General features: G+C 37.1%; 1 protein-coding gene across 7 annotated transcripts in view; it reads right to left on the bottom strand.

Moving 5' to 3' along the window:
* Nucleotides 1–27,886, bottom strand: part of IPCEF1 (interaction protein for cytohesin exchange factors 1) — a 171,897-nt gene that overhangs the window by 115,058 nt on the left and 28,953 nt on the right. The window contains exon 1 of one of the 7 annotated variants that reach the window (XM_070256497.1): nucleotides 16,958–17,543. The exons of 5 other annotated variants lie outside the window; for them this stretch is intronic. The gene's annotated coding sequence lies outside the window, so the exon portion shown is untranslated. Of the gene's footprint in view, nucleotides 1–16,957; nucleotides 17,544–27,886 lie in introns of those variants that run through there. One more of the 7 variants, XM_070256499.1, reaches the window with a different exon arrangement.

Genomic DNA, 27,886 nt, shown 5'->3' with positions numbered 1-27,886 from the left:
CTGATGAACATCAATGCAAAAATCCTCAACAAAATACTAGCAAATCAAGTAAAATACATTAAAAAGATCATACACCATGATCAAGTGGGATTTATTCCAGGGATACAGAGATGGTTTGACATCCACAAATCAATCACTGTGATACACCACATTAATAAAATGAAGAATAAAAAACTCATGATCATCTCAATAGATGCAAAGAAAGCATTTGATAAGACACAGGATCAATTTGTCATTAAAAAAATCTCTCAATAAAATGGCTGAAGGAGGAAACATAATAAAGGCTATATTTGACAAACCCACAGCCAATGTCATACTTAACAGTGAAAAAATGAAAGCCATCCCTCTGAGAACAGGAACAAGATAAGGGTGCCCACTCTCACCACTTTTATTCAACACAGTACTGGAGATTTTGACCAGAGAAATCAGGCAAGTAAAAGAAATAAAAGGGATCCAAATTGGAAAGGAAGAAATGATACTGCCACTATTTGTAGATGACATGATTTTATATATAGAAAACCATAAAGAATGCACCAAAAAACTTTTAGAAATAATACACGAATGCAGTAAAGTTGCAGGATACAAAATCAACATACAAAAGTCAGTTGTGTTTCTATCTATTAATAATTAAGTAGCAGAAAGAGAAATTAAGAATACAATCCCATTTATAATTGCAGCAAAAAGAATAAAATACCTAGGAATAAACTTAACCAAAGAGGTGAAAGATCTGTACACTGAAAACTATAAAACATTATTGAAAGAAACTGAAGAAGACAAAAAGAAATGGAAAAATATTCTGTGCTCCTGGATTGGAAGAATTAACATAGTGAAAATGTCTGTACTTCCTATAGCTATCTACAGATTCAATGCAATCCATAACAAAGTTCTAACAATGTTTTTCACAGAAATAGAACAAAGAATCCTAAAATTTCTATGGAACAACAAAAGACTCTGAATAGCCAAAGGAATCTTGAGGAGAAAAGAACAAAGCTGGAGGTATCACACTCTCTGATTTCAAGATATACTATAAAGCTATAGTACTCAAAACAGCATGGTACTGGCACAAAAACAGACACACAGATCAACAGAAAGGAATCGAGAGCCCAGAAATAAACCCACACACCTATGGACAGCTAATTTTCAACAAGGGAGCCAAGAACATACACTGAAGAAAGGGAAGTCTCTTCAATAAACGGTTTTGAAATTTGTGACCCATGGATGGATCTTGACAGCATTTTGTTAAGCGAAATATGTCAGAGGAAGAAAGTCAAATATCATATGATCTCTCTCATAAATAGAAGATAAAAACAATGACAAACAAACACATAGAGACAGAGATTGGATTGGTGGTTACCAAAGGGAAAGCAGGTAGGGAAGAGGGTGAAAGGGGTGATTAGGCACACTTGTATGATGATGGATTGTAATTAGCTTTTGCGAGGTAATCTACAGAAATTGAAATATAATTATGTACACCTGAAATTTATATAATATTACAAATCAATGTTACTGCAATAAAATAATTAATTAATTAATTAATTAATTAGAAAGGTTTTCTCCTATGTTATCTTCTAGGAGTTTTATAGTTTTGTGTTTTACATTTAGGTCTATGATCCATTTTGAGTTCATTTTTGTGAAAGGTGTAAGGTCTGTGTCTAGATTCATTTTTTTGCACATGGATCTCCAGTTGGTCCAGTACCATTTGTTGAAGAAACTATCTTTGCTCCATTATATTGCCTTTGCTCCTCTATAAAGATCAATTGACTATATTTATAGGGATCTATTTCTGGGCTCTATTATGTTACATTGATCTATTTATCTATTCTTTTACCAATACCACACTGTCTTGATTACCGGAGCTTTATTCTATCTTGAAATTGGGTAGCATTAGTCTTCCAACTTTGTTCTTCTCCTTCAATATTGTGTTGTCTATCCTGAGTCTCTTGTCTGTCCATATAAACTTTATAATCAGTTTGCTGTTACTCATAAATAACTTGCTGAGATTTTGGTTGGGATTGTAGTGAATGTACAGGTAAAGCTGACAATATTGAATCTTCCTATCCGTGACCAGGAAATATCTCTTCATTTATTTAGTGCTTCTTTGATTTCATTCAAAAGAATTTTGTAGTTTGCTTCATTATAGACCTTGTATATATTTTGTTAGATTTATAACTAAATATTTCATTTTGAAGGGTACTAATTTAAATGGTATTTTTTTTTTATTTCAAATTCCACGTTCATCATTGGGATGTAGAAAAGCAATTGACTTTTGTATATTAACTGTATCCTGCAACCTTGTTATAATCACTATTAATGCCCAGAGCTTTTTTGTTGATCTTTTGGATTTTCAACATAGATGATCATGTCATCCACAAACAAAGACAATTTGGTGTCTTCCTTCCCAATCCATATTATTTCCTTTTCTTGCCTTACTGCATTAGCTAGAACTCCTAGTATGATGTTGAAAAGGAGTAGTGAGAGAAGACATCCTTGCCTTGTTCCTTATCTTAGTGGGAAAGCTTTGAGTTTTTCACCATTAAGTACGACGTCAGGTGTAGGTTTTTTGTAGATAGTCTTTGCCAATTTGAGGAAGTTCCCCTCTCTTCCTAGTTTACTGAGAGTTTTTATCATGAATGGATATTGGATTTCGTCAAAGGCTTCTTCTGCATCTATTGATATGATCATGTGATTTTTCTGTATTAGTCTGTTGATGTGATAGATTACATTACTTCATTTCCAAATGTTGAACCAGCCTTGGATACCTGAGATACATCTACTTCATCGTGGTGTATAATTCTTTTTATACTTTTTGGATTCAATTTGCTAATATTTTGTTGAGGATTTTTGGATCTACATTCATAAGAGATATTGGTCTATAGTTTTCTGTTCTTTTAATGTCTTTGTCTGGTTTTGATGTTAGGGTAATACTGGCTTCATAGAATGAGTTAAGAAGTAGTCCCTCTGCTTCTATCCTCTGAAAAAGACTGTAAAGAATTAGCATAATTTCTTTCTTCACTGTTTGGCAGAATTCACCAGTGAACCTATCTGGACCTGGTGCTTTCTGTTTTCAAAGGTTATTCATTATTGATTCAATTTATTTAATAAATATAGACCTATTTAGATCATCTATTTTTTCTTGTGGGAGTTTTAGCAGATTGTGTCTTTCAAGGAATTGGTCCATTTCACCTAGGTTATCAAATTTGTGGGCATAGAGCTGTTCATAGTATTCCTTTACTATCCTTTTAATTTGCATGGGATCTGTAGTGATGTCCTCTCTCTCGTTTCTAATATTAGTAATTTGTGACCTCTCTCTTTTATTTCTTCGTTATCCTGACCAGAGGCTTATTGATTTTATTGACCTTCTTAAAGAATCAGCTTTTAGTTTTGTTGTTTTTTCTCTGTTTCTTCCCTGTTTTGAATTTGATTGATTTCTGCTCTAATTCTTCCTTTCCTTCTATTTACTGTGGATTTAACTTCGTCTTCTTTTTCTAGTTTCCTAAAATGGAAACTTAGATCATTAATATTAGATCTTTCTTCTTTTCTAATATGTTCCTTCAGTGCTATAAATTTCCCTGAAGCATTGCTTTTACTGCAAGGTTCTTTTTTAAACCCATATATTTCTATCTGACAGTAAAATGAGATGGTAGAAAAACATGATCTTCTAAGGGCACATTTCAAGTAGGTCTGTTTTTCAATAACTCAACTATTTTGAGTATTTGGGTTTTCTTAATTTTTTGAATTTTTCTCCAACTTTTTATTTTTTATTTTTATTTATTTATTTATTTTAAAGATTTTATTTTTTTTTCCTTTTTCTCCCCAAAGCCCCCTGGTACATAGTTGTATATTCTTTGTTGTGGGTCCTTCTAGTTGTGGCATGTGGGATGCCGCCTCAGCGTGGTTTGATGAGCAGTGCCATGTCTGCACCCAGGACTCGAACCAACGAAACACTGGGCTGCCTGCAGCGGAGCATGCGAACTTAACCACTCAGCCATGGGGCCAGCCCCCACCAACTTTTTATTTTTGAAATGTTCAAAACTATGGAAAGCTGCAGAAAAATAGTTAACAATGAATATCTGGATAGCATTAATCTATATTCCCAAATTATTACCATTTCGCCACATTTACTTACTCTCTCTGTCTCTACAGATTTTTTGCCTAGCCATTTGAGAACTAGTTGTAGACATAAAGATGTCTCATTCCTAAATACTTTAGCATGCACCTCCTAAAAACAAATATCCTACCATAATTACATAAGAATGATCACACTTAGGAAATTTTAAGTGATACAATACAATTACGTAATATACAATTCAAATTTCCCCAATTGTCTCGATAATATCCTTTTCAGTCTGTGGAATTTATATTTTATTTTAAATCCAGGGTCCAGTCAAGGTTCACCATTGCATATATTGTCATGTTTATATAGTTCCTTTTGTCTTTGATGATTAATGTTTTTGTAGAGTCCAGGCCAGTTGCTTTGCATAATGTCCCTCAAATTGGATTTGTTTAATTGTTCCCTCACAATTAGACTTGAGTTAAACATTTTTGGCAGAGGTACACAACTGAGGTTGGAATGCTTTCCTTCTTATTACACATTAGAAAAAGCTCAAAATATGCCGGATTAGTGTTTTCTTTCAATCATTTAATGACACTGAGTGATTGCCTCCTATAAAGTAAATTTAGTGCCACAGTTTGCAGTTTACAAAATGCTTTCACATGGATTAATTTATTCGATTTGCACAAGAACCCCATGAGGTATGCATTTTTAATCAACTTTTCTTTTTGAATGGAAATTCATCAAAATTTATATAAACAGTAAGACTACTTCTGCGGCCAAAATTTGAGTATTTAAAACTGTAAGTATCACACCAGAGTAAAAAGCCCTCTATTTTCATGTCAAATAAATCTAGGCTTGTTTTCTCTTCTACAAACTGCACTCCATGTTGTCCAAACTTTGTGCCTTTTGGTTCTAGTTTTGTCAATATGTTAAATTACAGGGTAATGTGATATTATGCTTTATCTGAACATTTTCCAACTATAATGATTTGAAATTGTAATACTAAAATCATAAATAATGCAAAAGTAGGTGAATGTTAGCTGTATCGAATGCCAAGTAATTAGCTTTTGTTCACGTTTATATCTTTGCATTTGGTGCACGTAGTAGTATAGCAGCTTTTCCTTTCTCCCTAGGACAAAATTTTATGTCATTTCCTTCTACTTCCCAAAAGAATGAAAACAGCATTGTTTTCATGATGTAGTAATCAACATTTTACAGGAACTTCTTACCATATTAAATTAGCTTTTTTTTTTAATTTTCTTTTTATCCTTGGACCTCACAATCCTAGTATTGTTTAGTTTAGGGTCAAGACAAGACAAATTTGGGTATCAGTGTATGTAACTTGATTCACAACCAATAGCATGAATCTCTAAGTAGACATTCCAGCCAGAAAGAGCACAAATAGGTTTCTCCACCTTACAAGTCAAGGGTGTTGATGGGGGTGAAAGCTAGACAACTTTTATAGCATTACTCACATTTAAAAAGCAACAATGCCTATGTAAGGGCGAATGCAGATGCTTACCTGGGTGGTACTCAGATTCAAATATACTATCTAAATCATTTCGAGTTTGGAAAAGTCTTGAAGAAATAGGGTGCTATTTTCCACTGATAAAAACCACATTGCCACCTCTACAAAGACTCAAGCTAAGAAGACAGATCAAGATCCATTTGCTCTTTCATCCATGTACAATTTTCCTAACACTCAGTGATTTGAATATCTCATTTCAAAGTAAAAGAGTAATTTCAAATGCCTGAATAATGAGTGTGAAATTATTGCCCTTGTCCAGTGTTCAATTTCCTAAGGAAGCAGAGACAGAATCCTGAAAATACCCAAAGATGGGACAAAACTCTCCTTTCAACTTTCACAGAGTTCTGCAAGTAGAACATCATTTTGTTTTAAATTGGTATATTATGCACCCCCTTAAAAGAAAAATCTGTATTTTAATCCTAGGAAAAACATTATTCTTGTTCTTCATTGGAATTAGTTTTCTAGGCCAAATACAGTAAAGGAAGCTGCATTTGATGATTATGCCTTGAACATATAAATTGTAGCCAGACAAAAAGACTGATGAAGAATGTTTCAGCTATGAAGTCTTTAACAGAACATGAATCATTCATTTTTTTCCCCAATCCTCAACAGTGTCCTATTATCTTCAAATAACAATAAGAGAGGCTGCCTGCAGTTAATCACTGTAATTTCCTAAGAAATAAAGACTGATGTCTATTGAAAATTATTCCAATTATGTCTTTGAAAATGAGTTCAAAACTGTTAAAATTACTACTTTCAATACTATATTAACCTCCACCAAGTGTTATTAGTTTTTCTCACAATCTTCCTAAAGCAAAAGATGACATTAGTGCCCAATTTTTTTATTTGGTAAAAAATCAACTTTGAGAGGCCACAATTGTTTTTAAAATTTTGCTCAAGTTCGATCCACTTAAGGTTTAATCTAACCCTTTTCTAATACATCCTGAAAAGCAATTTCTCTGCTTAAATCAAAAACATGGCCTAAATCCATTTTATTGCATCACATAAAATCAATCTTTGTAACCACTTGAAAATAAGTAGAAGATAAGTAGAGAGAAGGGATCTCACAAAAACCATGATGAAAAAACATTTATTAAGCTCTGATTATTACTTAATTTGCATAGGCACGTGCTAAATGCTATACACGTGTTAATCGTTCAATTTTCACAACAGCCCTATAAAGTTGGCGCTGTCTGTATTCCCATTTTACAGATGAAGACTACTGCCCTGAAATCTGTCACTCTGGCTGGCAACCTCTGCTCTGAGGACAGCTGCCACTCTACTCCTCATAGCTGGCTGCCTATGCTGCCCCCAACCTCATCTAGCCACGCCCCCCACACACGCATACCTGTTTCTGATCATTACTTTGATGAGAACTCTACACAGTTACAGATGCTTTCCTTTGACTATACTCTCTTCTTTCAGAACCCATAGGCGCTCTAGAAGAGGGACTGGGTGGGGAGGAGCAGAGGACAAGGAGGCTCTGTGTCAGAGATCTTTGAACCCACAACCATGCCTCCTCCCACCCTGCCAGACTTCTTCGCTCATCTTGGCTTTGGCCAGGAGCCCCATGGCTCTTGGACCCCATACAATGCACCTGGTCATGTCTCTGAGTCCTTTCTGAAGGGTCCGCCATTTACTGAATGTTCTCTGCCGGCAGGGCAGTGACTGACCCAGCTTTGACACACAGTGCGCATCAGCAATTGGTTGGCTGCAGCCTAACATTGCAGATCAAGTAGGCAGACCCTCCTCCTGACGCGGTTCAAAACACTATGTTCCAAATTATTAGCTATACGAAGGAGGCAGAATTCATGACTCTCAAGCTTTTCTGTTTTGATTCTTGATATGCTGTGAACTCTATATACATTTAATGAGGATAAAGGGAAGCACAGGGAAAAAGAAAGGAAAGAAGAGGAAAATGAAGGAAAGAGGCTTTGGGGTGTGCAGTTTCGATGATGGTGTGTCATTGTAGGAACTTTGACCAGCCAGAGGGTGGCACAAGTTCAGGCCTGTGGGAGGTAGGGGAAGGGAGCTGCCACAGATGAGGATATAAAGAAGACAGGACAAGACTGAGAACAAAATTCACTTCACAGTTTTGCCACTGCCTACTCTGCTTCTCCCAGAAGCCAATGTCACATCTTTTAGCCTCATTAGCCCTCCCCAAAGCTCTGCCACACTCCCTAGAAACTCCCACGAGTAGAGATTCATTTGTGTCAACTTTCTACACCTAGGAAAACTCTCCGTCTGTACTTCTCTGACCAAAATGCGTATTCCACATAAAATGCTCTTTACATGAATATCAGCATGGTTTTTGGTAAAGAAGAAGGAACATTAGGGGCTGGCCCCGTGGCCGAGTGGTTAAGTTCGCGCGCTCCGCTGCAGGCGGCCCAGTGTTTCGTTGGTTCGAATCCTGGGCGCGGACATGGCACTGCTCATCAGACCACGCTGAGGCAGCGTCCCACATGCCACAACTAGAAGGACCCACAACGAAGAATATACAACTATGTACCGGGGGGGGGCTTTGGGGAGAAAAAGGAAAAAAATAAAATCTTTAAAAAAAAAATAAAAAGAAGAAGGAACATTAAAGTGAAAGAGGCTGACACACCAGCCCCATTCCCAATGTTGGGAGGGAGGAGTGGATTAGATGCAGATGCTAAATGTATATTATATAATGACACTTTCCTCTTCCCTTCCTCACTGTTCTAAAGTCACTGCATTTCCAGTTGTTTGGTCCTTCTTGCACAGAGCAGGCTTCTGAGTCACCACCCCTACCACAGGCATATTTTTAAACCCAAAGTGATATGCATGTCTGACAATGGTGCTGGCTATTGAGCGCTAGAAGGGACAAAGTATATACAGGATCTGTATTCACCATGTCCTTACTCAAAGCAACAACTATAGCATTCATTCCATTTTTTAGAAAATAAAGTTTTTGATATAAAAAATACATATTCACATTGTTGTAAACTTAAAAAATGCAAAAGAAAAAAGTTAATAAAACAAAAACTACCCCTCATCCCCAAATCTATAGATACCCACTCTTAACCTGTGTAGTTCCTGCTCCATTTTCTTCTATTCATTTTGAAAACTTGTAACGTAACAAGGGATATTCTATATATATAGCTTTGTGTCTACAAGGCCTAATCTTAGAGCTCTGCACAGATGGGGATTATAGCTAATATTTGAGCTCCCTGACAAGTCACATTGAGATTCTTTAATCACAGCAGAGGCACTGGCATTCCACTAACTTTATCAGGCATGTATGAGATTTTGGACAGCACCCTAATGAGCTGCAATGCTCTGAAGAGCATTCTTTTCTTATCTCTGTCATTGAGCAGGAGGTCCTAGGACGCAGAACAATGTGAAAGTCCACATGCACATTTTCAGTGTTTGAAAATCAGTACATAAAGCACAGAAATCCTTTTGAGAACAAGTCTAGCAACACTTCTAAGGCTCAGTGATTAGGGCAATCTCAAATATTTCATCATTTAAGATTTCTGTGTACTTTCAGGGAAAGAGCTCTATAAACAGCAGAATGCAAAGATTGTTTAAGTCAAAATTCACTGTTAATAGGAAAATGTAGGATTCAGAATCATCTGGCTCAGTTTTAGAGAATTACGAAAAGTTTTCTTAAGAAAAATTTTGAGGACGCATGAGAAAACAGATTGTAATGCTATTTCATATACACACTGCTTTGACTGAACAATTTCTCGAATTGTTACCAAAATGTCTTTTTAGAGTTGATTATAGAGAACTTCTCAATAATAACTTAAACTAAGTTTAAGCCAAGAGCTTAACCTTAACTTCTCAAACATTTCATGAGTTATTGTAGTCAATTATATAATCTCAAATCACGTGGACATTTTGAGTTGTTCATATAAGAAACAGACTGTGCCCAGTTAACTCAACTGAAAAATGACGCAAACCCAAAGAAAGCAAAAGAAATGGAGAGCAACGATCCTTTAGAGAATGAAGAACTATTAAAGGCCTCTTCTCCTTTCAATAGAGAATGAGTAATTCCTATTAAGGTTACCAGCATCAGCACCGCATACACACACACATACACGCCTACATATGATCAGAGAGAGAAAGGATGCCAGTGCTTCTATTTGTCTCAGTGCTTCACCCCAGAATCTCTCAGGAAATCCTACTGTTTCTTTCACAGAAAGATCATGAATCACTCATGCCTTAAAATATTGTTGTCAGCACTTAGCCTCCTAAAAACTTGAACAGTCATTCCGCCCACAAGTGCTTCATGAGGCTGAGAACCTGCTCTATGCCCAATAATATGCCAGGTTGTAAGCAGTTGGGAGAAAAGACTAGGGGAGGTGTGCTGAGAGCCGGGGTTACTGGTTTCATTTTGGACTCAGGGCACACTTCCATTCAAAGAAAGAATCCTATACTTAAAAAAATTCTTCTGAAAATCGTGAATCTATACTATTCTAATTTATTTTCCCTCAGGAATTCTATGCCTGAATAGTTATTAAAATTCATCATTACTTAAAAATATTAAGTAATAAAATTATTTTTGTTATTTAATAACAAAATTATGTAAAAAATAAGAACCCAGTTCTAGAATTGTTTTAAACCAATCGAATGGTCCATCACCTCACCATTCATTTTCTAGGGCCCCATGAAAGAAGGAGGTCATTGCTTCCACTGGTGTGTACAGTGTTTTTTATTCCCTCTCAGAAGGAAAGGACAGCTCCTCTCCACCTCCAATAAAAATAAAATGCAGGTTTGGCCTGTTTGTGGGTAAAGTCCAAAGTAGACGTAATTTTGGCTTAAGTATAAAGAGAGTATTCCTATTTATTCTAATTCCTCAACTGAGCCTCTGAAAATATTTATTCTTAATTTATTTGAATGTAAGTATTGAGAGAAATGGCTTTTTCTTCTTCAACAAACAAAGTAGGCACCCCCCCACACACACACAAAATATAGTCAAATAAACTCTGTAGTTCCTATGGGCTTTGAAGAGGCAGGCGCTTCCTGTGCCTTTGCAACTTAACTCCTCTCTTGCATGAAGGTGACAGACACTCCCCTTCCATAGGTGATAAAATGAGAATTCTTGTATTTGAAAACAATAGCTTTAATTGTTGCCAGCTAGGCGTGGGTTTAATGGAGAAGCCTTGATACCTGACTCCTGAAAAGAAGAGCTACAGACCAACTATTCTAAACCCAAAGTAAGCACCTTTGTTAGACTTAGACCCACATTTGACTGGCTCATAATCAATAAATCTATAAAACATGTTAACTCGGCTACTTACCAAAGCATATATTTTGTAGCCAATTATCTTGGGGCATTTACCAGAAAGTTATATTAATCAGTTAAAATATTCCATATGTGCTGTACCAAGAGTTTTATAGTCGAAATGAGCATATAGTTCTATGAGGTTTAAATTTTCCAGGTTAAAATCATTCTAGTCATATTCTGTGGTCTATGTGTCTATGGCTTTAAATACCCTTTCATCTGTGAATGGAAATAGATTGCGAACTATTCCAAGTGGCCTTTACTCATGCTGATCTTAGGCTGCTGAGTTCTAAGATATTTGTCTTATTAGGGCCTGTGATAAGATCACATCCCCACGGTTAGGAATGGGATCTTTCCAGAAGAGAGTATACATTGCCACTGTCAACAAACTTGGAAATATTTGGACTCTGATATACTTGCTTTGTGATTAATGGGATATACTTATGTGGCTCTCAGCCTCTTCCTTGTGCTGTTAAGTTATTCCTAGCTGTTCTAGTGTCGTAATAACTTCCAGTGACACTCTATTTCCCACTGGCTAATTCACCCAGCCTGGTGATATGATGGCTCAGGGCCAGAGGTCATATTACAATACGAACAGGTCATGCATTTCCCTGTGTCTGTGGGTAGTAGAAGGAAAGAAGATTTCTAATGAATAGAAGCAGAAGCAAGACTGGGGGAACTCCTTTCAAATTTTAAAGCTCATAGTTGAAAGAAACGTGAGAGAGACATCCTAAAAATTTACATTGCCAGTAATACATTGTGAAGCCCAAAGACTTTGACTTCTAGACAACGAATAAAAAAGAAAAGCAATTCTGATGAACTTATGCTAGAGGACAGACTGGATTATCTTTCCATGTTCTCTAGAGAAAATGTTGTCACAAAAGCATTATCACATGAGGAGGCAATCACAAATTATGAAGCTAAAAATGTAGGAGAAAAAGTATTTTAGCGGTATGTCAGGCATTTAATTTTAGAATTGTCTTATTTTTCTGGATAATGTGCTACTTCTGGTGTTTCGTCAGCTTTTTAAAACTTGAAATTAATTGTCATTTCTGTCGAGTCTTTTAAATTTTAGGTTTCCCGCAACTCTTCCTTTGCAATTTTGTATTATTTTTCCTAAAGACTACCCCAAATTGTATAAGCTTCTGGTTTCACAAAATCTGGATTCACCTGGGTTACCTCTGATTTCTTACACTACAGATGGGTTTTAGCTGGGCTATGGCAAATGATCGGGGGTAAGAGATGTGGGCGTTGAGAGATGTGTCCGCATTTGGTTCGTCCTCTCCTGGAACCATGTAGTGGTGGTACCCAAAGATTAGTGATTTCTCCAAGGGGCCTGAGAATCTTGGGCACAAGAGTTGAGGCTGTACGATCCAGGCACCCCTCCAACCTTGAAATGCTAGCATTGTATTTTGTTAAATGTGCCTGTGGGTTCCCAGTTCTCCAGGCTTTTAGAGCATTTATTTAATCTGCAGTGCAGAATAGCTGCATTCCCATGCTCGCCAGGAGCATTAAATCCAACTGGCTGGTTATCAATCCATGTCAAAAGCTCAGTTACAATAAACAACGTTTATAATATATTTAAAGGCCTGTCTGTTACTCTATATCCCGGAGTTATTTACTACTCAGAGCACTGAGATTTCAGGAGATCTGTGATTCCCTGAAATTGTATGCAGAATTTAATGTGTATCTGCATTTATGGCTTTCAGCAGAGTCTCAAATTGGCCCATGACATAGATAAATTAATAATTACTAATCCACATTTCAGGAAGAAGTACCTCCAAGGAGGTGGTACCAAAAAAATAAATATATAAAAATAAATAATAGTACTTTATACCTCCAGAAGGTTAAAAAATTTAGACCAGATATTTGAAAATCCATTTCCATACTAAGCTGGGCCAGCAGAAACATATGTCATTGATTTACATGGAGAAATTATAAGAGAACCCAGGGAGACAAGGAAATTTTTAAGAGAACTGTTAATTTCATTACACAGTGTATCATTGCTCGGGACTGAATTGTGGGCTCCCCTCCGAAAATTTATATGTTGAAGCCCGAACCCCCAGTGTGGTGGTATTTGGAGATGGCGTCTTCAGAGGTAATTAGGTCATGAGGTGGAGACCTCATGATGAGATTTAGTGCCCTTAGAGAAGAAGAAACAAGGGAGAGATCTATGAGGACACAGCAAGAAGATGGCCTGTAAGCCAGGAAGAGAGTCCTCACCAGACCCCAACCATGCTGGCACCCCGATCCCAGACTTCCCAGCCTCTAGAACTGTGAGAAAGAAATGTCTATTGTTTGAGCCACTCAGTCTATAATATTTTGCTACAGCAGCCCAGACTAAGACAGTTATGAGACAAGGCCTACAGAAGGAATTTCTCTTTAGTTTCGGTAGAGAAAGAGTTGGGCATCTCCTCACTTTCTTTTAGAGGGGATGTGGTCATGAGTCTATAACTAATTGTGACTTGCCCTTTGCATTAAAGGTCACAAAACTTAGAATCAAATTTGTCATCATACTCTAATAAAGGTCTAGAACTTTCCATCGTACACTTTGTGTATTAATTTCACTCCAAGACACCTCTTACTTTTCCTATTAATCTTTTCTATTGTTCCTTTTTCCTCATCCACTTATTTGTAATTTTATTATATTCTGCTGTCTGCATTTATGCAAATTGCTTCAAATCGTTTCAAAAACAGGCAGGTTAGAAGTAAGAAAATAAATAAATGAGTGAATGACATTTCTAATTAAGAATTAAAAATATGAATCTTCATAACTGCACTTGGATTTATATACAAATGTTTGTTTGAAGAAACTTATCTCAATGATGCTCATAATCATATGGCAATGATTTACCTATTCCAGGGGCCCTTAACTTGGGGCTCATGGACCCTCAAAGGGGCCTCTAGACAGGATTCAGGGAGTCTGCACCCTTACATGGGGAAAATATATCTTCGTTTTCACAGATCTCTAACTGAAATTTAACATTTTCTTCCAATAAAAATATTGGCCACAAACCACAGAAGTATTAGCAATAACTGTGATTTTGTTTCCCATAAGAATCACAGGTATGGGGTTGGCCCCGTGGCCGAGTGGTTAAGTTCGCGCGCTCCGCTGCAGGCGGCCCAGTGTTTCGTTGGTTCGAATCCTGGGCGCGGACATGGCACTGCTCATCAGACCACGCTGAGGCAGCGTCCCACATGCCACAACTAGAAGGACCCACAACGAAATATACAACTATGTACCGGGGGGCTTTGGGGAGAAAAAGGAGGAAAATAAAATCTTAAAAAAAAAAAAAAAGTAGTATAATAATTATTTAAAAAAAAAAAAAGAATCACAGGTATTCTCACCTCCCATTATAATTGCTGTGTCTATCTCCGAATATTCACGCTCATCGTTGCCACTCCGATGTCACTAGACTCGCCGCTAGATCGTCATTTAATGCATTAATAAAGAAGCACATATATTACTACACTACCGGTTTTTTGATTCTTATATTTTTTCTATGTGGTTTCTTTGTAATCTTCTATATTTCGTTTTATACATTTAAAAACATGATTCTGAAAAGGGGTCCATAGGCTTTCTCAGCCAAGGGTGTCTTGGGCATAAAAGAAGTTAAAACTCTGACAAACACAAACTGTTGAGGTAGCATTTTACAGAGTGTTTGCAAACGTCTGACTGAGACCTATGCTGTGACTAAGAGCAGTGGCGTCCTCTTTTAAACAAAAAGCCATATTAGAAGTTCCGTGAGTCTTGTAGTCCTTTTGACAATATAAGGTCACCATCAGCCCACACGCAATAAGTCTATTTCTTAAGTCACATTTGCAATTTCTGAAAAGGCATTTAATAGCTTTGTGAAGCTTCCGGTCAGCATTTCTCCTACCGAGAGAGAAAAATCAAGTGACTTAACATTTAAAATATCTTTTAAGAAGCAGTATATTTGACTCAATCATGTAACAACTCATTATCTATTTTGCAAATTACCCAAGCCCCTTCTTTTTGTTTTTTTTCCCCTTGTGCATCAGGCTTCTTTTGAATTTATGTCAGACGCTTGGGTACTTTTAGCACAATTGGAACAGTGCAAGAATAAGGAAGTAAAACAAAAGGCTGTCAGTATGATTACTTAACACATGCCTAAGGAATATTTTTAGTTACTGTTGTGACATTTGCAATAAGACCTGGTACAAGTGAGTGTGCGTGTTGTGTGTGCCCAGTGGGGCGTTGAGACCACCCTAAGAAGGCCATGGGCGAGGGCCTTTGTCCCTACTTCCCAACTTCGTTGATCTAAGACCAGGAGAGGGAGCAAGGATCGAATGGGGAGATTTTCTCTCACCAGCACCACCCCCACCGCAGCTACAGCGGGAAGTGGAGGGTGCAGATGTATGGCGGACCCCTTGGATGGTGGAATTTCTCCTCTCTCCGCTTCCGGCCAACAGGAGGCTATTCCCCTGGGCCCCCTGCCTCACTCCAGTGAAAGTTGTGGTTGGAAATTGGAGTTCATAGCTAAACAATAAGGCACCAGATTATCTAAGATCCTTTGAGAATACACCATTTGGTGTACTGATAAATCATCCGGATGGCTGAGTTCCTATCCTCTTAAGCAATGAGACTTTCTTCATGCTAGTTATCTTAGACAACTGAATGTACTGCAAATGTACTATATGCCTCCTATGTACTTAGAAAAGTAGCCTGAAATTAGTTTAATCTTATATTGATGATTCTCGGTCGACATTGAAAACATCCACTATCTCACATGGGTGTATTACAAGGGTAATTCCCACAAGCCATTCAGGGCCCTTGACCATAAATCTGAATTGATGTTGAGATCTTTGAGTTCTTGCAGCTGCTTTTTCTATTTTTTTGTCTAACCCCTTCTTGTCAGACATTACTTCTCATTGTTTTCAGTGATCCTTGTGAGAGTTTCTTTTATCTTCTGAGATATTTGGAAACCAGATATGCAATAATGAATAGATTGAGGGCTCAAGGACTTTAAACAGAATAAGAAGTACACTGCATGAGATCCATTATTTGTTATTTATGACATCTATTTGAGCATTCACAAAGTTTTACTTATTTGTTGATTTGCTGTGCGCTAGATGTGTGAGTTTATAGTATAGATAACTTTCAAGTAAATGAGACTCAGCTGTACTTGGTTTTCTGTGGAAATCATCCAGAGCTGCCTCATTGCTCTCATAAGTCTGTCTATATACCAACTCAAAGAAATGTTTATCCCACTTTTTGGCTGACAGTGAGTTTCTGTTGTTGAGTTAAAATCTCCTGAATCTAGTAACTGAGATATTTGCAGACCTTGACTACACAAAACACCAGGTCTTGTTGTCAGAAATCTCTGAGTCACACATTCTGTTTCACGGAGGCAGCAAAACCAACTTCTCCCACTTCCTCTTTCACCACGACTTTATTTGTCTCATTTAGTTGTAACCACACAGTGTGGTGGAAGGACTGCGGACACATTGAAATCCTGCTTCCGCCTCCAGCTAGCTGTTGGACTTTGGGAAACTACAGCCCTCTCAAGTCTCAGCTTTTTCATCTGTAAACTGAATATAACATAATTTAGGACCCAAGGTGTTTGTGAGGATTCAGTGACATAATTTCCATGAATCTTCCCAGTTAGTGTCAGGCGCTTGGTAGATGCTTCATAAATTATTTGTTTCTTATCCTTTCTCGTGTTCCTTCATTTTCCTGTTTATTGACTCCGCAGCACTCAAATATACAGATCATCTTCAACTATGCAACTGTCATCTTTGGTGAGGCATTGTTGATCAGCAGCCAGCAGCTTCAGTTACTCTCTCTAAGTCCCCATCAGATGAATGCAGCTGTGTGATAGCACTTTTCACATTGCCTCTTGAACATGTACATGTACAAATCTGTCAGCCCTCAGACCAGGACTTTCTTGAGGAGTGGCATGGCATCTCATTCATCTTTGCATTCCTGACTCTTACACATTTAATAAATGAATAAAAGAACGAATCACTATTTAGATATCTTGAATGAAAGTTTGCTTATATTAGGAGATTTCTAATCTGGTATAGTAAAAATTTGGATCAGAAGCCAGAGATCCTGAAAAACAAGAGGCCAGGATGACCAAATTCATAGACAGCTACTCACCGATGGTTCTCTGCAGACCTCCCAGCACCACATTCAGTTCATCATGTTAACCTGGGAAATTTCCCACTGTAGCTTTAAATCGGAAAAGAAAAAGTCCTCACCTGCATTTCTAGACAGAGTCATTCTGTCTGTGACTAAAATAGTCTATTTTAAGTCATAAGAAAATAAGTGAGAAGGCTGGTGCCTCCTGGCTGTCCACTGAAGCCTCTCCATCTCAATGATCACTGGGTCAGGTGTCTTTCTTAGAATGAAAAACAGCTGCAGCTAAGCAGCCTGGTCCACCACACTTGCTTTTCAGTTACTCGGGCCCGCTTCTTTGATACTTGCTATACCCACCCTCTTCATAATTTCTACCGGCATTCTTCACCACCCATTTTCCCATTTCTACGACAATCACCAGGTCCGCCTTATGCTTCTCCCTATATTTCTGCCTCCTGCCTCTTTCTGCATCCATCTGTCCTGCACATACTTATCAGAATAATCTTCCATAAAAATTACATCTCACAGGTTAAGAAAGAATCAGTGATTGTTTTCCCTCTCTAGCTTTCCTTTCCAACCAACGAAACAGTGCCCAACTTCCTTCTTCTCGACGCCCAGCCCACTCCCGGCTATCTAATTCTAGGAAGCTCTCCACGGCAGTCAAATTAACCTCATCGGTGCTTGTTTTCTCATTATTTAATAATATTTTAGTATATACTGTGCCTTTTATCCAGCATCCCCTTCCTCATCTTCTCATCCAAACTTGCTTCCTTAAATTCCTTAAAAACATAACATTTTAGAGTAAAAAAAATTACCTTGGGTTAGAGTCTAATAATGCAATGTAGTCCCCTCATTTCTTTCCAGTCAAGAAACTAAGACCCAGAGATGGCTTGTGACAGCCTTCTGACAGGAAGGTGTCAGGATCAACACACCTAACTCCATCAACTCCTCTCGAGAAAGCACTTCTATGACCAGGGAAGGGGGCCGGAGGGCGGATGCCATGGAACACTCGCCGATGGCAGGCCTCGATTTTAGATGCTTTCACGTGATTCTCACAAGGAACCCATTTTAGGAAGACAAACCTGACACTCAGAAAGATCAAGTAAATTATTTGCTCAAAATCCTACATCTAGTCAACGCCAGACTCAGTTCTAAGACCTAGGTTTGTTCAGCCCCCTCGAATCTCTTTATTTCTATATTGCACTGTTCCTTCCACCTGCAGACGCTATATAAAATTCACGTCTCTATTTATGTCCCTCTGTGTATTGGTCAGCTAGGGCTGCCATAACAAAATAGCATAGACTGGGCAGCTTAAACGACGGAAATTTATTTTCTCACAGTTCTGGAGGGTAAGTCTGAGATCAAAGTATTGGGGGTTTGGTTTAGGGCCCACCCTAACAGCCCCAGTTTAACTTAATCACCTCTTTACAGGCTCTGTCTCCAAATACAGCCACATTCTGAGGTACTAGGGGTTAGGTCTTCAACATGTGAATTTTGGGAAGGACACAATTCAGCCTGTAAGAGTGTCCAGAGCTGTATCTTCTACTTCTATTATCCTCAATCTCACCCCATTCCCAAGTAGAGTACCTCTTTCACCAAATTACAACAAAAATCACACAAATTAGTATTTAATAAGGTTTAGACTCTTCTGCAGATTTACATTTAATGTGAGCAGGCTCTAGATATGCATTCACCATGTCTTCATTGCTATCTATACCCTGTTTTTTGCTTCCAACAAGCATCAAAAATAGTGAGTAAAAATGAATGTCTGCTAACAGCATTAAGCTCCCCTACACGCTGAGTAAATACTACACATTAGACTATTAGATATCCAGGCTCCCTCCCCAACTCACCACACTCACACCCACCCACCGACAAACATGAACAACAAGCAAGTGAACAAAGGATTTCTCATAAGGATCTCACCATTGAAAAGAAGAAAGGCATGAGGGCCACTTCTTAAGTATAAAGAGCTCTGCAGAAACCTTAGCAATTCTTAGGGGGGAAAGATGAAAATAAAGGGCAGTGATTACGAAAAGAAATAAGAACAGAGTGAAAAGGCGTCAAAAGGTGTGGTGCATGTGCTTATTTTCCTTTCTGAAATATTTTAATTCAATTTAAAATTTTACCATTTAATTCATCTTTTTTGCAAAACTTATCCAGAAGCCAACCTTCCTTCCCAAACCAGTAGTTTTTATACACAACAAAGAATAAAGCATACTTTACATTAATTTCAGAATTCCTGAGAAAAGATCTTGGTAAAAGAGTCATAACTATACCACCCCCTATTACAATATGATGGGAAGGTAATATACATTCGTAATTTCTAGATTATTTATAAGATGGTAATAATTTAGAATGTTCTAATTTCTTGTCAGGTTTATAGAAGGAGAATAATTTTCAATTTAAGGTTGGTGGTGATATCTGAAACTCAGGAACACAGGGACAGTCCATTAAAAATGGGTTACACGGGCCAGTCCAGTGGCCTAGCAGTTAAGTGCGTGGGCTCCACTTCAGCAGCCCGGAGGTCACCAGTTTGGATCCCGGGCACAGACCTGTGCACCGATCATCAAGCCATGCTGTGGCAGATGTCCCACACATAAAGCTGAGGAACATGGACACAGATGTTAGCTCAGGGACAATCCTTCTCAGCAAAGAGAGGAGGACTAGCGGCGAACATTAGCTCAGGGATGATTTTCCTCAAAAAAAACCAATGGGTTACATAGTCTTTTGTGGTTATCATTTTAAAACTGTAAACATGTACCTTTATTTTTTTAAAAACAAGGAACTTCCTTACAAGTATGTCAAGTCATCTTAGACGAGGAAAGTTTCGTAAAGGGACACATGGGGAAGAAGGTTAACGTACGCTAAAACACACTGTCTTCCAAATTATATGACTTCCAAAAAAAAGGAAAATCTAACATTTATTAAACTTTATGTATCTAGTTTTCTCTCCCTCCAATTCCCAACAGACCTCTCTCAAGTAACCTTCCCCTATCTCTCAAAATACCCAGAACCCCAAAACCTCTTATTCACAGTCTTTATCAATGTCACAAATTTGTATTTATTTGTATGATTAAGATTAATGCTGTTCTATGGGAAACAGTATGGAGGTTCCTCAAAAAATTAAAAATAGAGCTACTATATGATCCAGCAATTCCACTTCTGGGTGTTTATCCAAAGAACTAAATGCAGAAAGATATATGCACCCCCATGTTCACTGCAGCATTATTTACAGTGACCGAGACATGGCAACAACCTAAGTGTCCATCAGTGGATGAATGGATAAAGAAAGTGCGGTATATATACACAATAGAATATTATTCAGCCATTAAAAAAAAGGAATTTACAACAACACAGACGGAACTCGAGGGCATTATGCTAAGTGAAATAAGTCAGACAAAGAAAGACAAATATCCTATGATCTCACTTATATGCGGAATCTAAAAAAAAACCAAGCTCATAGATGCAGAGAATAGATTGGTGGTTGACAGAGGCAGGGGCCAGGGGTGGGTAAAATGGGTAAAGGGAGTCAAAGAGTACAAATTTCCACTTATAAGGTAAATAAGTCCTGGGGGTGTAATGTATAGTATGATAACTATAGGTAATAAGACTGTATTGCATATTTGAAAGTTGCTAAGAGAATAAATCTTAAAAGTTCTCATCACAAGAAAAAACATTTGTAACTATGTATGGTGATGGATATTAACCCAACTTATTGTGGTGATCATTTGACAATATATACATATATCGAATCATTATGTTGTACGCTGGAAACTAATATAATGTTATAAGTCAATTATATCTGAATTTTTTAAAAATGAGACTGTACAAAAAAAAAGGAATAGATTAGACCATCTTTAGAATTTTAATCTTCTGCTACTCAGTTTGTGGGTCCTGAATGCCTTTCGAAAATATGATGAGGCTACAGACCCTCTCCCAGAAAAATGCAAAAGAAAAAAGTTTAATGTCCGTCCCGCCGCTCTAGGGTGGCAGGGACCACTTCTGTTTTGCTTCACCAGTTAATCCCCAGCACAGCACCTAAAACGTCACGGGAGCTCAGGACTCGTGGTTTAATGACTACCTGAGTGACGCAAGAAACCAACAGTTATTTCTAACTTCACATCCAAGGCGTCCTTCCTCCTTCCACCTCTCATCCAACCAGCTCACCTCCTACGTCCCAGAGGAGTTAGAGACCATTCATATATACTCATTGTCCTTCTCTTCCTATTGAAGACCAAATCCTCCACCATGTTTGAGAGCCACCCTCTCCCAATTCTTCAGAGAAAGCACATTTATCATCCCTTCTTTCTCCTACCTTCTGACGATCCCTTTCTACTCTCTTTCCTCTCAATGCACAGCCATTTTTAAATCCCACCTACCTCTAAACAAATCCTTTTGTTTTTTAACCTTCCCTTCAGTCAAGCTTGTTGAAAGAAATTTGCTCTTACTGCTCCAACTCTCACTATACACTTGGTTCTCAAAGATCTGAAGATCGACTTCAGGCTCTCAGCTGTATCAGGATGCTCATGTCAAAAATGACAGGCATTTTCTTGCCGCTGAATTCAGTGGGCACTTCTCAATCCCCTTCTTACTGACCTCCCCACAGCATGAAATCCCGTCTCAATATTCCCTTTCCCCTGCCTTTCGGGATTCTACTTTCTCCCAGTCTTCTTTCTACTTTCTTCATCTCTCCTAAGACTCTGCTCCCCCTTGTCTCCTTTACTCCCTTAAATATTGATGTTTCCTGGGGTCCTGTTTGTGTTCTTGCTTTCTCCTACTACATTTTATTTAACTATCACCAATGCCAATGGGTCCCAAATCTGTATTTCAAGCCAAAATTACATTCAGAACTCCAGAGATATCCATCTGATTGCCCACTGGCCACCCCCCTGTACTATAGTTACCGAAATATGTAAAAAAATGAACTCATCATCTCTCGTTAAAAACGTGTCCTTCATTCTCATCTTGACAAATGGCACCACCCATCTACCTCGTCCCTTAATTCAATATCTTCTTATTTTCTCTATTTTCACATTATCAAAATATTGATAGATTAATTTCTAAATATAAAAATAACATCATTCAGTTAAATTGTGAAAATCTTATTTAACTTATTTTCAAGTGTATATTTTTATTTCCTTATGACAACAAATCTATGCCACACAAATGTCTTAGAGAATCTAAGGAATAGATAAAAGGTATTTTAAACTAATACTCTAAAAATTCTGCCTCCAAGATTGTTTTAAGGGGCTAGAAAATTCTGTTCTATTGGATATTTGAAATATTTTCCCTTCATTATTTGTCTATACTATTGTATCTATTACAGAAAGATATTTTGAGTGAAATCCAGTCCCTGTTAAGCCAATCCTTATTCCAGTTAGTTAGGCTTTCCTATACTATTCTGTACGCAAATAAATTACAAAATGATGTGTAATTATATGTATGCACATATAAAAGAGACAGAAAGCCCTCAGGAGCCGAAACTTCATCTTCGGTTCCTGTTTCTGCCTCTGCTCCACAAGATAGTCTTTGCCACGTCAACTTGACATTTCCTCTGACATTAATAAGGGAGTTACCCTGCTTCTTAGCTAATAATCATATCATCTACATTTGTATACGCTTTACAAAGTTATTCTGATTTCATTTTTACCATAAAAACAAATTCTTGGGTTACTATCAGCTTGTTTTAGTGATGGAGAAACTGAGCAGAGTCAGGGGAAGTTGCCCACAGTAAATGACAGCAGAAAAATCAAATCAGACATTATGACCCGTGCCCAAGAGTTCTTCCAAAAGAATGCCCAGCATATTGGGAAGATGAATAAGATAGTAATCTATATAAAGTTTGATCCAACCAGGAGAACTACAAAAGAATATATAAATATACATATGTACATGTTACCGACAGATACCCTAAGGATAAACTAATCAAAGATCAGATCTATCTACCTGGAAAAGATTTCAACATCTTCTCACTTTTTTAAACCTCTCCTTTTTATTGTATTTCTTTCTCCAGGCTTAGTATCCTAAGAATTCTTTTGCCTCTTTCAATATTAAAGGAAAGCTCAGAAATGTATTCATTGCTGTGGTTCTAATTGAATTCTCGTAGGCGTTGATCATCTCACAGCTGATCCATCTCAAGTCTTTACATGAAAAACACAACATTCTGAAAAGTTCTGTCTTGTAAAAGACAAAACGAGATAAGATCGAAACCACAAAAGAAGTCCTTGAAAATACCTCTTATCTCTAATGGTCTCAGGGATAAGTTCTCACAGAAGTGGGTTCTTTTCCCTTCAGGGCCCCATCTACTTTGTAATGATGCCCTTATTAGTGTGGCATCAACAAGCTAATAGTATTGATTAACATCTGTGTCTACATCAGACTGAATGGACAGTGAATGCTTTTGCTTACCCTTGTACCCTAAGCATTTAATAGTCTTGCTGTTCAGTAACTGTTTGTAGGACGTTTTTGTGGGACATAGGACAAATCATTCCTGTGCATCTGACATTTCTATAGGGAAAGAGAGGGCCCATGAAAAGTGCAGAGATAAAGCAATAGGAGTAGGAGTCCTTAGAAATATGAAGATCTTCTAAATACTGCAAAGCCAAGGGTTTTTTCCCATGATAGCTGTTTATTAATGTGAATAAACTGAATTACAAGCAGCCCAGATCCCCAGCGTGAAGAGCAGTGGTAAGATCTTTACCTTAAACACAGTTATAATACAAAGCAGAAGGCAGAGTGAAGAACAAGCAACCGAGGCTTCATTCAGTTTTCTTTGTGGCACAGATCACAGGTGGGATGGGCCAGTGTCCACCACAGATGGCGGCAGTGTCCTAAGTCCCGTATTTACCTGTCTCAGTCCTATTGATCCTCTGGAGCTGGTGGTCCAGACCCACTAGTGACCCTGCGTTTGGCCACGGGATATTGATCCCCCTATCTGCCTTCAGATAGGGAAAACAGTCAATTTAAGTTTTTAAAATAAATATTTGTTGGGGAGTTAATGAAAATCAAAATACAGAAACATAGACTCAAGATTAAAATGTGTAAATTCTTAACCTTTACTTTAGGTAGCACTCACTAAGAGATTGGTTGTGTTGCCCCATGCTGGCCCTCTCCTGCGCTTAAAGGGAAGTATCACCCGTTCGCTCTTTGGCGGGCCTCTTCCTTCGCCTTCTGGTGCCTCCACCTTTGGACAAGAATTGTGACCTTAGTCAGGTGAGAAAACAGATTATTAACTGACTCACAGATGTCTCTAGGTAGAGAAATAAATAATTTCAGATTAATAAACATATATTTGCATTTCAGATACCTAGGTACAAACACAATCCTCTACTCTCCTCACTTACCCCCTGTGAAAATTACTCCACAATCTCTAAGAAAATTATTTTTATTTTATTGAAATGAGAATGGGTTGCATGTCAAAATCGATAGGTATATTGGCTTTCAAATAAAGTTCTACTTTAAGCATCATCTTTTTGAAAGAATGAGCATGATCCCAGAATATTTTCAGAAGATATGCATATAATCAAATATATATATTCTAACCATACAACTAGGATGAGCTGTAATTTCCAACAAGATCAAGGCAGGGGGGTAGTATGAGGGAGTATGATAATGTGTTGGTAGGTAATCGCCATAAATTCTCCCAAACATGGACCACCAATCTGGAGAATTAGAGCACATTTAAAGATTAATACCAAACCATATTAGAGATGTATTTGATTTTCCATAATAAACTTTGGATTTCATAATGTGTCTACCCATAATTATGAAGAAGCCTTATAAAGAGACCATATCTGATTTAATTTTTTGTTATCCTGAAGCCAAATATGCTGTCTTCCAATTAAGTATGTCAAATAAATAAATAAATGATGTTGCCACAGCTTAGGAATGTCAGAACATAGAATTTCACTTAACAGAATGTTTATGTGGTATACTAATATTTTATTGACAAAAATGACAAAATAACATTTTATTTGTGTATAGTATATCATATATATGTTTTAAAGACTTTAATATATATCATTCAATTGATTCTCAAAATAACCCTGTGATATAGACTGGGTTACTAAATCTATTTTCCACAAAAGGGTAGAGGAAACACTTCTAAACTATTTTTATGAGGCTAGCAAACCCTGTTACCAAAATAGAGAATTTACAAGAAGAGAATGCTATATGCAAATGTCCCACCTGAACACAAACACAAAAGTCTCTTCAAAATATTGGCAAATAAAATCCAGCAATATATAAAAGTATAATATATCCCAAGAATGAAAGTTTGTTTTCACTTTGAAAACTAATCAATATAATTCTGCACATTGACAAAATAAAAGAGAATAACCATATGATTACCTTAGCAGATTCAGAAAAAGCATTTGAAGAAACTCAACACCCATTCATGATAACATAAAAAAAGACTGTTAGCAAATTATTAGTAGAGGAAATTTCTTCAATCTGAAAATAACATGTACAAAAAGCTACAGTCAATATCATACTTATCGGTGAAATAGACCACTCACCAGTTAAGATCGGAAACACCACCAGGATATTCACCCTTACCATTTTTATTCAAAATTGTTCAGGTAGGTTTAGCCAGTGTAATAACGTAAGAAGAATAAAGAGAAAGTATAAATCTTAAAAAAAGAAGAAATAAAACTATCTTTATTCACAGACAGCATGGTTATGTACACAGAAAAACCCAAAGAAATATACAAAACAGCTACTCAACTAATAAGTGAATTTAGCAAGACATCAGGAAACAAAGCCAATAAACAAAAACAATAGTATTTCTATATAATAGTAACAAACAAATGGAAAATTATATTTAAAAAATAATACATTTACAATAGCATCCAAAAGCAAAAAATATTTATGGATAAATCTCGCAAAAGATCTCTAAAACCTCTACATTAAAAACTATAAAACATGGCTAAGAAAAATTAACTACAATAAAGCTATAGCAATCAAGACAGTGTGATATGAGTATAAGGGTACACAAACTGACAATAGAACAGAAGAGAGTTAAGAATAGATACACACTTTTATAATCAACTGATTTTTGACAAAAGCACCAAAGCAAATCAATGCATAAAGACTTTTCAATAATACTGCTATAAAGTGGATAGCCACACACAAAAAAAAATAACTTCAATTCCTACCTCATAGACCTAAATACAAAAGCTAAAAATATAAAGCTTCCAGAAGAAAATATAAAGAAATATTTTTGAAATCTTGAAGTACGCAAAGATTTCCTACCCAGGATACAGAAATCACTAAGTATAAAAGAAAAAATTTAAAATCTCTGCTCGTTAAAAATGACCTTAACAAAATAAGCAAACCACAGACTGGGAGAAAATAGTCACAAAACATACACCAGGCAAGGGACCTATATCCACAATATATAAGAATTCTTCCAACTCAATAATATAATGACAAATACGCCAATTAAAAATGGCCAAATGACCATAATATATGCTTCACAAAAGATCTACAAATGGCCAATAAGCACATGAAATAGTGCTCAACATAGCGAATCATTAGGATAATGCAACAAAACCACAATGAGATACTACTGTAATGGCAAAAAACGAAAAGATGTTGGCGAGATGCAGAACAACCAGAACTCTCAGTCGTTACTGATGGGAGTCTAAAAAAAGCACAACCATTGTTTTTTAAGGTTTGGCAGTTTCTTATCAAGTTAAGCAAAACATGCCCTATTACCATCAGTTCCACTCTTTTGTATTTACTCAACAGAAAAAATAAACAAAATGTACATCCACACAAAGACTTGTACCATGAATTTTCATAGTGACTTTATAACAGCCTCAAGCTAGAAACAACCCAAATGTCCAAAAACAGGAAAAGAGGTAAACAAATTGTGATATATTCATATGATTGAATAGACAGCAAGAAACACAAATGATCTATTACTGATACTCGCAGCAGCGTAAATGAATCTGATACATATTGTGCTGAACCAAAGAAGCCAGATCACTAAGAGTACAAACCATGTGATGCCAATGATAGAAAGTTCTGAATCAGATAAAAGCTAATCTATGGAGAAAGAACTCAGAACTGTGGTTGCCTCTGGGGAGAGGAGAGAGTGGCAGGATTGACTGTAACAGGGCACAAATAGAAATATTCTGTATCTTGGTAACAGTGTGGGTTACATGAATATATGCATTCGTTAAAACTCATGGAACTGTAACACGTACGAGCTGTGCCTTTCACCATATGGAGACTATACTTCAATAAAATAATTTAAAGCACGGAAGGTAATTAGACAATATTATTTTGATGAAAGGAAAACTAAACTTGAAAACAAATAAAGCAAGGAGTATAAGACCCAGATTATGGGCGAGATGGAAGGCAAAATCTGTTTTCATTTCCACTTGATTAGAATCACAGTGTGCTGCTAGTTTTAAAGACATATTTTCCATACATCATGCTGCTGATGTCAATAATTGCATTTTTTTTTGCCTTTTGGCCCATAAACTAAAGTTAAGCTCATCATCCAGAACCTATAAAAGATATGGGGATGTTTTCCGACACCAGCTGTGTTAGTAGAACAATGCAGATCTGTCTCCAACAGGATGCCTTCCAGGTCTGAATATATGTAATTTTTGCCTTATGTGCTGACTTTAGAACCTAATTGAGGATAAGCTATGATTCCACAGTAATTTTTCCTATGTAAGTTGATAACTAATATAGTCTAGATTCAAATGCATAACTGAATTCCTATCATATGATTCTTAGCACTCTGATTATAATTAAATGTACTGATCATACTTCAAGTACATTAAAATGCTCTTTAATCCTCTCTCTTCCCTCCCCCAGCAAAATAACATGAACTATTTATAAAACTTTCCAATCCTTTTCATTTGGTTTTACTTATCTGGACTCAGAAGCCACGCGTGGTAAATTTCAGACCTATAATTTGTGGCTTCCTGC

This window comes from Equus caballus, chromosome 31 (assembly GCF_041296265.1).
Source record: "Equus caballus isolate H_3958 breed thoroughbred chromosome 31, TB-T2T, whole genome shotgun sequence".
NCBI classification, from domain to species: domain Eukaryota; kingdom Metazoa; phylum Chordata; class Mammalia; order Perissodactyla; family Equidae; genus Equus; species Equus caballus.
The sequence above is the reverse complement of the archived record's forward strand: the minus strand, read 5'-3'. Positions and strand labels throughout refer to the sequence as shown.